Source organism: Pogona vitticeps, chromosome 7 (assembly GCF_051106095.1).
Source record: "Pogona vitticeps strain Pit_001003342236 chromosome 7, PviZW2.1, whole genome shotgun sequence".
Classification (NCBI taxonomy): Eukaryota; Metazoa; Chordata; class Lepidosauria; order Squamata; family Agamidae; genus Pogona; species Pogona vitticeps.
Genome location: NC_135789.1, coordinates 219,558 through 231,067, shown reverse-complemented (window position 1 = coordinate 231,067; position 11,510 = coordinate 219,558). Strand labels below are relative to the sequence as shown.

General features: G+C 42.9%; 1 long non-coding RNA gene across 2 annotated transcripts in view; it reads left to right on the top strand.

Annotated features, from left to right (window-relative positions):
• The first annotated feature begins 213 nt into the window (after positions 1-213).
• LOC110073156 (uncharacterized) overlaps positions 214-11,510 on the top strand; it is an 86,677-nt gene continuing 75,380 nt past the window's right edge. The window contains exons 1-3 of one of the 2 annotated variants that reach the window (XR_012080502.2): positions 214-1,077; positions 1,948-2,142; positions 3,602-3,754. This is a non-coding gene — a long non-coding RNA (uncharacterized LOC110073156). The remainder of the gene's footprint in view (positions 1,078-1,947; positions 2,143-3,601; positions 3,755-11,510) is intronic. The other variant, XR_002299518.3, reaches the window with a different exon arrangement.

Sequence of the window (11,510 nt, the reverse complement as noted above, 5' to 3'; positions counted from 1 at the left end):
TTACGACCCTTCTCTCCTAGGGCTCCTTTTTTTCTTCACCTGTTTCCTACATTTTTCTGCCGTGACGTCACACCTCTCTCTCTCTCTCTCTCTCTCAATCCCGAGGGGGGCGGGGCGAAGCAGATAAATAGGAGCCCCTCCCCTCGCGGAGGGAGAGAAGCGGCGCGTGAGGGAGGAAAAAAAGGCGGGAAGGGGAAGGAGGGGGGGAAGGGTGGCTTTGAGGTGAGGGGGAGGGGAAGGGGGTTTATCTGTGAGGGAAAACTAAGCCGGGGGTCCAAGGAAAGCCCACGTGCTGTAGGTTTTTTTTTTAATGTGGGAAATGTGAGGAAGAAACAGGAGGAAAAGACGCCAGGAAGAGCCTGAGGAAGAGGAGGAGGGAGGAAGGTCGCCTTTCTGAGGGGTTTTCTTAGAGGGGGGGCAGGTGGAGGTCGAGGTCCACAGGAAAAGCGAAAAGGGGGGAAAAGGCGGCGAGGATCATCCCCTGAGGGGAAGAGAAGAGAAGCATCCCCTGAGGGGAAGCCTCTTCGTTTATTTAGACGAGGCGAGAGAAGCGGGGCCTCAGGAGGGAAAGGGAAAGGGCGGGAGGAGGAGGAGGAGGGAGAGAAGGCTCGGGGAGAAAGCGCAGACCCGCCGTAAATAAGACGGGTGCTTGTTTGTTTGTAAAGGGGGGGGGGAGATAATTAGTTTATTCCCAGTTCTGGAGGCCCTTCCGACGGAAGACGAAGGGCTAAAGAAGACCCGGGCCCTGAGAGAAGGCAGAGCAAGGCGCTCAGGGCTCAGCCAGCCCGGACCAAGGAAGCCGTGGCCTCCCTCCCAAGCCAGCCCTCCGAGGGGGGTAAAAACCTTGGGGAAGAAAGGGAGGAGGCCATGCGGAGGGGCCGAGGAAGGGGATAGGAGAGGGAAGAAAGGCGGGAGAAAGAAAGTTAGTGGAAGGGAAGAGAGCTTTAAAATAAAGGTCGGCACTCTGGAAGGTGGAAGGGGAGTTTATGAGAAGGAAATGGGGAGGGAGGCCTAGGGAAGGGCCGAAGGGGGAAGCCACAAGCCGGATGGTCGGCAAGGCAGGTGGTGTGTGAACAGGTGAGAGAAGGAGCCGGAGGGCTTCCAGGGGAGCCTCTTGCCCCGGGGGGGGGGAAAGGGCCAGGAGGGACCCCATTGCCACCCCAGAGGGGCAGGGAGGTCAGGGGTCTCCCGCTCTCTCCTATGGCCGGGGCTGGCGTTCCCAGAAAGCTGAAGGCACTGGGAAGGGTGTGGGAAGGAAGAGGGCCTCCTCGGTCCCTCAGTCAAACTCTGTGACTCGAGGAGGAGAGCTGCCTTTCTAGGTGTCAGGGAAGCGAAAACCAGCTAAAAGGAAGCGATGCTAGCTGGAGACTATTCCCAGAAGGTGGTGGGGATAAAAAGCCCCAAGAAACATAGCCTGGGTTCAGTTGCCTCGAGAAGGGAAACTTTAAGTAAAATACAGTACTCTACTGTACAAGAAATCCTTGAAATGACCCAGAGGTCGTTATCTAGCCTGTGGTTGCAGCATTTGGTCCTACATATCTCTTCCCCCCTCTCCGCCCCTTCCCGGCCCCAAAGCAGGACGAAGGAGGGGGATGTAGCCATCCACTTCCTTTCTTTGTTTATTTTCTGTGACATTTATAAACATGTTTTGAAACTGTGGGAAAAATACCACCGTTTAGCCACACTCCTGGTGAACTCAATAGAGTGATTAATGGGTATTATTAAGCACTAACTAATCCACATTAATTATTCTTAAGAATGTCTTGTGAATGCCTTCCAATAGTGCAAACTGCCACTCCGTGTATAACTGCAGCACTTTTGTTTGTGGCATCATCATTCATTTCTTCAATAATTATACTTTTTAAGCTTATAAAATGTTTTGTAATACCTCAGCAGGAACATTATTATGGGCCTGTCTCCTTACTTTCCACACCCATGTCATTCCAGTTTGATTCCAGTGCCCTCTTGTCTACAGAAGTTGCAGATAGACGTGGGAAAGAAAATAGCTCTCTACTCAGTGGATATAAAGTTACTTATTTAGGTTATTACAAGAACGGCTGGCATTTCTTCTTCAAAGGAATTGGACTACGTCTCAGGAGTAGGCAGCAACGTGTAAACAGAGCTTTGCAGAGCATCAGCAGGGTGGGTAAAAATATAGTTACAGCCTTAAGGCCACTGTTGCATGTACATGGATTTGATTACTAAAAATGGCACCCAGCCATGAAATAGGTGATCACACCCTTGAGATCGGCTGTTGGGGGTTTATGCAAAGATTTTTAAGGAGTCCCTGCCAAAACAGCCCTTTTCTGTTGTTCATACACATAAATCTAGAGCATTGCTGTGAAATCTGCCCGGTGGTTACACAAAGAAAACTTTGGCAGTGCTATTCCTGGCATAAATCAAAGAGATGAAACATCTATATTTATTCAAGCTAATTAGGGAACATCTGACTAGCTCACCAGTTTTTTTTCTGTCTTAATTTTTCCTCCCTTATTCACATGCAGACACAAACAACACAAAAAATTCCTTTCCTACATTCAACAAGCCAAGTGGCACCAGCTTTTTCAAGACAGTGTTTTATACCGTATAAAAGCAGAGAGGAGGGAGACACTCTGGAGTGGGGTTGCTGCAACAAGGGCCTAATGGTACAATTTCTGAAGCGGCTTCTCATGGGCACATTGTCTAAAACTGGAAACCCATTCAACCATATGAATGATATAATTCAGATATAATCAAGGAGATAAACATTTAGAATCATTACATCAACTGAGACCATTCTCTGGTAATAAATTATAAGGGTCCTTATAATAGTGTGTGCCTAGAAATAGTGTGTGATTTGACATTTTGGTGAATCTGACTTGTGCAGTGTCAGAACTGCCCTATATACTTTTGCTTTCCTTTATGTAAGGTAAGCATAATTCCTCTTGTTAGTCTGAAGGCATAATAACTTACCCTCTGATAAGTAGCAAGAGTATCATCATATGACAGCTGGAGGGACACAACATGGGTGCTGCCACCATGCAATCAGATAAAATTTTGTTATCGAAACACATTTTTGTGTTCCAAGCTAGACTTAATATGCAGAGATCCTTTTGTTCTGTGTAGATTCCTTCCTTGCCCAAGTAAGTTCAAAGCAGGTCAATATTGTGCAGGAAGAGGAAATCTCAGAAATACCAAGGTTCTTTCCACAAGAAGGAAAGGCTCTTGAGATGATTGTCTGCTCTGTAATTCTCTAAATGAGCTACATTCCTTTTAAGTGTGGTTCGTTCTCAGTAAGATTGCTGCAGACCATTACGCATGCATTTTAAAATTGCGCTTGTAATCAAAAGTTCAGTTTGCAAAATGGAGTTACTGTTATGAACTCAGTATTAAGAACAGAAACAGATTAGCTCTAAACTGGTGTTTGGACAAGTTACCTTTTGGATCTATAGTTCTCAGATCCTATAGCCAGCGTGATGCATTTTCAAGGTTCTAGTCAGAAAAACTGACTTCAGGCTCTCTACAACCTCACCATCAGATTACAGTGTTATGTCAGCTGAGATGGTTGGGTACGTCCACTTGAATGAGGTGTGCTCATGTCTTTTTTTCTTGTAATTTATAGAATATGAGCTGTATAAATCCCGAACTACAGTAACAAGTTTGGTGAGTCCTGTGGTTTCATTGCTAAGATGATCCACTATGATTCTTCCCTGCATGAAAAAAACTCCACCTGCTGTGGTTCAGCTGCATGGCAGTTCTGCAATCGCCCTGGAAGGTATGTTATGCTATTTTACACACATTTTCATGCTTACCACATTGTAGCATCAGACACATGTCAAAGGCAAAGAGCCCCGCCATCTGGATGCAGTAATAATTTGGATGTCCTATAACAGTGGCTTAGTTTATTGTAGGGCTGTACATCATGGAATCTCCAAAACGTCAGATCGTATGGAGGCAGAACTATGGGCAGGCTCATATCATCACACCAAAAACGTCCTGCTTACAGTCTGTGTTTTTTTCATTTGGACAGCTTTCTTCCTCTCATTGGCTGTACCTTAGAAAACATCTAAATCATTATCATTGTGGTCATTTATTAGAAAGTAGCCACATCAAGATGTTCCCAACTCTAGGGAAATAGTAGGTTTGAAAGCTACCACAGCAAGGTGTTTGAGGTAGAATGGTTATATCGAACTCAGTCAGGACTTACCCCAAAGAGAATGGGCCTTCTGCCTTTTACTGAATGAGAAGATGCAGACACCCTTCTTTAAAAATTGCAGCACAAGGACTTGGAGAACATAATTACAGCTTGACCTGTTTTAGCAGGTTTAAATAAACAGAGAAGAACTTCTGAACATTTGCCTGGGTGGGTAGGCTGGAACTTGACTTCTCTAAATCCATTCCGTTTATTTATCTTTTCTGCTGTATGTTTTATCTCCTACACACTATTCCAGTGACTAAAGGTGAATCATAGTGACTTAATATTTTTTGTTCTTAGAGGAGGAAACAAAAATGAAAATGTTACAAAACATATTTTTCATGTAAATATGAAACAAGAGAGGAAGCTTACAGTTACAATCATACATTTTGGGATTGAAAATAAAGAATTTATGGTCCTGTGGGGGGGTGTTGTAGTTCAGTTCACATCAGTCCTAGCCAACATAGCTGATGGTGGCGGAATCAGTCCCTCAGCGTTTTGAGGGCTATGTCTTTTCTATATTTTCTCTATATAAATTAATACTAAATTGTCATAGCCATACCCTGTTGCTTCTCCCAACCCCTGTGTGTGAAAGATATAGCAGCTCTAGATGGAGAGCACATCTTTCTCCTCAAAGCCACTGTGCATCACTCGTGAGAGTTAACAGCTGGGGTAGGTACTCCCTGGCAACTTTTGGCAATTGCCTGTGTCTCACATGTAGCCTTTACTGGTGGGAAAATCCTAGTATTCATGGTTGCTTCAATCATTGGTCGTGTGTCAGTTGCTTCTTATCTTTTCGTCACTTTTCGTCTTTTCATGGCACAGACTTTATCTTATCCCTCTTATCAAAACTGGAACCTCTTGGGAGGCTTGCCCATAGGAAGGTGTGACTTGTAGGAGAAATATCCCTCACTTGACAACAGAGTATAGTGTGTTTGGAGAGACAACAGTTCAACCACAAACTTCCTTCCTTCCTCTGTTTGATCTTATCAAAGCACAAGCTAGGATTGGCTGAGGAAGGGGCACAAGAATGTGTGGAAAAGATCCCCACCCACTGCAGTGCAAATACATTCCCCGCTGGATAAGACCGAGAGGATGATTCACCCAAGGCTGAAACCTCCGGTCTTTATGCTAGTCACAGGCACATTGCGCTTCCTGTTCCATTTTGCAGCGCCGGCATATGGATTAATGGATTCATGATTCATATAAATATTAGGCCGCTGGAACCAAGCAAGGCAATGTACGTTTCTTCCCAGCCTTCAACTAGCAAAGATTAAAATAGATTCAATTTTTAATTTTATTTGCAGCGTGAGGTAAGAATTGTTCAATGCGAGCTTGATGAGCTTTGTGAAATTGAAAGGATCATAGAACTGTAGAATAATTTTTTCTGTAGGACAAACTCCCTGCTGAGTGCAGGAATCCACATCAAAGCAGATCCAAATCAAAACAGCTCTGGCTAAGCAAAATGTGGGAGGCCAGTTATGTGTAGAATTGTGCTTGCAAAAGGTTGGTGATGTGTTGGAAGCATACTGTGAGTGTCCTTTTGGAACTCTGCTGTTCCCAGTCCCAGGTAGCCGGCTTGAGGTTCATTCAGCCTTCCACCCTTCTGAAGCTGGTAAATGGAGTGCCCAGCTTGCTGGGGAGGGCAGTGTGTAGCCTGTATAAATAAACTGTAAACTGTCCAGAGAGTGCTTTAATATTATGGGGCAGTATATAAGCGGCACAATTTTTTATAAACCACTTCAATCCCAGTGGGGCTCCGAGAGCAGAGATCCATTTAGAGTTTTGTCAAAATTACTTGAGCTCAAGCCTCCCTTCTGAAATCCTATGCTTGAACTTGCATACTTACTTTATTCTGTGCCAGAAGACTGGTTCATGTAGTCCAGTGTTGTTTAATCCAGGTGAGGTATCTCCCTCTATTAATTAGAGAGGCCAGCAGTTGTCACTGGGACCCTCAGGAAATGAACCACTGCTTTATAAAATGGCCGGACATTGAATCAAACTGTTGGTTTGCCATTACGTATGTTGAGTTCCTTCAGATTTATAGTGGCCGTATAAATTAATGACCAGACTATCTTATCATTTGCAGCCCTGTAAACTAAAGGTTGAGGCTTCCTTTATGGAGTCAATCCATATTATACCTCTCCTTTTTTTTTCTGCCTTGCAACTTTTCATGACATTATTTTATTTTCTGATGAGTGTTAGGGTATTTCCAAAGTCATTTAGCTGTTGTTGAGAGTTTGGTTGATTTACTCTAGAACAAATATATTTGTCTTCCTGCCAGACCATGGACATCCCTAAAGCTCTTCTCTAGCATGACATTTCAAATAAACATTTTTCCCCTTGTTGCCTTTATTTATTCTTCAGCTTTGCAAACAACTGCCTTGCCTCATGATTTTTTCCTCTTAAGTTGTGCAGTATGAAAAAGGTACTTCTGAGGAATGGCATTGTCTGTTCCATACATGAGGCGCATGTCAAATGTAGAAGTGGGCTGTTGGTGGGAATGACACATCTAAAGCTATCCTGTTTTCAAAAACTGGCTTTCAAAGGTTTCACATGGGACTCTTCAGCAATCCTACCTTCAGGTGCTAGATACTGAACATGAAGCCTTTGTGCGCAAAGTTATGCTTCACCATTTGGCTTATAGCTCTTAAAGGGCTATCAGGTCCTGTTACCTGATGTGCAATCATGAACCCTCTTTTATTCTGCTCAAGGTACTGCAAGTGTTAAGTTTTAGTTAAATGCTCTTAAGAACACAATTCAGCTTTCCTCTAAACCTTCGAGCTCACTTGTATATAAATGAAGACAATTCTTAAAATCTGAGTTGCTAATTAGCCAGAATCTGACTCAAAGATTTATGTGCTTCTTTATTATTTTAAGGTTTGTTTTCCAAAAAGAGAAATGAGAGTTAGAATGCATCATCAGGGTGAAATAAATTAGAAGTTAATTCAACTTTCTACTGTATCTGCCTGCCTGCCCACCTGCCTACCATCTATCTGTCTATATATCTTTACATACAAACCTTTATTGGCATTGAAAAGTAGAGAGTGCTTAGATCAATAGAAAAGCTGTGGAGAGTAATAAAACCATGACCAAATTAAGTTGGAAAAGTGGTGCAACTATGGACTATGCCTGGGAGATAGCCATCCCACCTTTCTCCTTAAAAGGACCCAAAATGGCTTACATAATTAAAAATACAATATTTCAAAGCTAAAACAGAAAGTATGCAAGTATTTAAAAAGAATTAAACCAAGAAACAAGGAGTAGCTAATTTAGTTTGATTTAGTTGGTGTACCACTATCTCGCCTTTAATTTCTTTGTGGGCAAATTAATGGAGATGGCCAAAGTAGGCAAATGTGCAAGGTGTAACTGAGCCTCCATCAGAAGCTCCCCCTACAAACACACACGTTCACAGTGGAACTTGTAGTGCAGGTGGCATTAATATGAAACAGCCTTTGCTCACATACCTCTTTCTTTCTGGGCACAAGCTCTGTTAGAAAGGTAGGAAGTGTGGGTGGAAGTATAGAGCTATTAGTATGCTGGTGTTAATGTTCAGAAAAGCAAAACAAAGAAGACCATTTTGGCACAAGATCCAAACCATCCTGGATAGAGAGGGTAGAGACATGGGAGAATGAATCACACTTAGAAAATTATTCAGGTGGAAGAGAAAGGAGCTAGATTGTCTAATGTTTATGAGAATCTCACTTTTGTAAGGAGACTATTAATCCAAGTCTTTTATCTGTGGCTGCTGATGTGTCAGCCTTCCGGCTTGGGCCACACTGACCTGTAACTGATCTGGAAGGTTATCAAAGTAAGGCGTGTGTGCAGAGATTCATTTGGGACTTAGCAGGAGAATAGGATTCCTGATGCGTCTGGGCCTGGAGGTGCCAAGTGGGCTTAAACCTGGCTGGTAAACAAGTTTTCTCCTGATCCTTTCTGATGACTGACCAGCATGTCTTGGCAACTAGATTGGGACACACTCTCTATTGGAAGCCAGTTGTCCTTTTCCTACTTAGCCTTTCTTTGCCCCACAAATTATTGGCACAGGGTGTTTGGGGATGTTAACTTGTGTAATTGTAGGGAATTTACAAAGCAAAAGCAGCAGGATTTGGCAGATCTAGCCTCAAGTCACTAAGCATGCACTGACTGCCTTTCTATAGCACAAACATCAGGGATTTTAAATGGTAGGTGTCCACATTTTCCTCTTAAGTATTGTAGTTGTGTGTACTGTACTGATTAGAGTCTTGGACTAGGACTTGAGAAATCTGGGTTCAAATCACTTGACCATGAAGCTCAATGGGCCCCTTTGGGCCAAGCATAGCGTGTCAGCCTGTCTCCAAGGTTTGTAGCAAGTAAAGTGGGGAAGAAGGGAGCCATGCACACAGTTTCCAGTTGATTGGACAAAAGGTGGGATGTGAATGTTGCAAATACTGAATCAGTATTAAATTATTGTGAAAGTCAGCTGCAGCTGAAAACCCCCTGAAGAGACTCTATATACATGGATGTCAACTCTTACTATACCATGGTTGAGTTGAGAATATTCTCTGAATAATATCAAAATGTAGCCTTTAGACAGGCAGTGACTTGATACCAGACTACACTATCAACTACATTGTCTTCACAGTTAGCCTGTGGCTATATGGTAAAAATTGGTCTTCTTAAATTAGATTCAGGAAAACAGGTACAAATGTGACTCTGTGATAGGTTAAAGAAAAAGGGAGAATATTGATTTTATAGTAAATAAGTAAACCAAGCTTCAGTGAACAAATGTTGACTAGAATTGATTCTCTGGAATTGTCTCCAGGGTATAGATATGGGGCTTATATATATACAGTATATGGGAAGGAGAGGATATGTGAGAGGCAGCTAAGAGGAGCAGGATTGGAGTTTGTGCATCGTATGTTGGATTTGGATTCAGGAGAGTCTCATCACTCATGGTGGACTCTGCTCATTTTGCAGAAATAGAAGCTGTACTACAGAGTGATGAAGGACCTCTGCTTTCAGTAGCAGCTAGCCAGGTCTAGAACTGTGTGGCAAAATCAGAACAGTGTAGTGGTTAGTGTACTCCACTGGGATTTTGCAGATCCCCCTCAAGTCTCCAACTTTCTTAGGTAACCTTGGGCCAGCCTCTCTCTATCCCTCTCTCAGCTTGACCTATGTTACAGAATTATTAGAAGGTTAATGTGCAGCAGAGGAGAGCCATATATGCTACCATAAGCTCACTGAAGAAAGGAGGGATATAAACTTAACTAGTCTGTAAATAATTAAGCTCTGCTGCCAGGGATATGTTGCTTAGCCTGAACAGGCAGCCTTAATGACTTATTTATTAAAAATATTTTTATCCTACCTTTCTCCTTTAAATGGACCCAAGGCATATCAAGTTGAGCAGAGCGAACAGTCATGCTGGTGTTCAGAAGCCACTTCATTGCCTGGATATGCACTAACCCAAAACTCCAGTTTCTAGTAGTAATTACACAGGACAACATCACACAAGAACCATAGGTCCTAGCATCTGGCAGAGCATGAGACTCAGCCAAGAAAAGGAAATAAGGTAAAAAACAAAAGCATATTCATTGGAGTATATTTTGTTCCTTGGTCCCCCTTATCCTTCCTTCCCCTCCCCCTCACCCGCATTTAGGAAGTTTAATTTAGTTGGTCTCTCCTGAGGAAAGGTGATGTACTCCAGCATCACACCAGGAAGGCTCTGTGCAAACATTTAAGTGGCAAGGGGCTAAATGCGGCTGCCTCCTTACTTATTGCATACAGTGGCCTAATTTTGTACTGGAGCTGTTGGGACTTTTCTCTGGCCTGCATTGTACATTATGACTTCTCCAGACCCAGCTTTGGCTGGTCAGCTCCCAGAGAGAGGTCTATCACCTAAAATGATACTTGAAAGAAATTATGCAAGACACCCCAGAAGCTGAAGGGGTGTGAATACAGAGGCATGTGGAATGCATCTCATTGTCGTGGCAATGTCTGTCTGGGTGGGCAGGGAGAGACACAGCGAGACGTTATGCATTGTTTCTTTGCCCATTGTTTAATTTATGTGTTGGACTTTTAATGATAGGAAACAGACTACTGTTCTTCATGAGACAACATGGGGAACCATCTTTCTCACTGTAATCAGTATGGAGAATTCTAGCTTCCTCTTTTAATTATCCGTTTCAGGGCCTTAGACATGTAGTCTCTGTACCAACCATACAAATGGTTCTAACTTTTGGAAGAGCTGTGCCATGTGCCCCTTACAAAAGTGTTCCCTAGTGGGATAGTTTATGGGCCCATACTCTGTTGAGAGATACCATATTCACAGATGGGAGTGGGGGGATGTGGCAGGCCTGGGGCCGATCTCTGACAGGCTCTTGCTGTCTGTAGTAGCAACAGCAACAACAACAACAACAACAACAACAACAACAACAACAACAACAACAACAACAATAATAATAATAATAATAATAATAATAATAATAATAATAATAATAATAATAATAATAATAATAATAATAATAATAATAATAATAATAATAATAATAATAATAATAATAATAATAATAATATGCTGTCAAGTCTGTTCTGATGTATGGTGACCCTTTGCAGGATTTTCTAGTTAGAAAATATTTTGGATGCGGTTTACCCTTCCTTTCTTCTGGGTGTATTTTGGGACTGTGCAGCTTGCCCAGGGCTCTACCTCCAGGAGGCACAGTGGAGAATTGAACTCCCAACCTCTGACACTAGAGCCCTATATCACTGAGCTATCCAGCCAGCTTTGCCAGCTTTAGAATTCAGGGCTACTAGGTATTGCAGTGGCTGCCAACTTGGATGACTTTACAAGGGGACTGAATAAAGAGATACAGACAAGGACCAGGCGTGACTATTTGTCAGGATGGCTATAAATCGTGCTGAGTACCAGAGGCAGTATGTATACCTCTGCCTATCCATTACTGGAGAGCATGAGGCAGAGGTTGCACCCCTGACCTGCTAACAAGCTCCCTAATGGCAACTGATTGGCCACTATATTATATTGGCCACTATAACCGCCACTATAACCAATCACTAACTGATTGGCCACTATAACCGCCCGGAGAGTGCTTGTAGCGCTATGGGGCGGTATATAAGTCCAATAAATAAATAAAATAAATAAATAAACAGAATGCCAGGCTAGAAAGGCCTTTGATCTAATCAAGTATAGCTAATCCATTCTCGTAGTGGTTACTGCCATTACTTTCCCTGTTGTACTTAAAGGTACTGGCAGCCTTTAATTTAACTGACTCCCATTGTCTGCAGTCCCACCTCTCCATCACCCATGGGTGCTGACATTCTAATTTACTCTTTATGCATC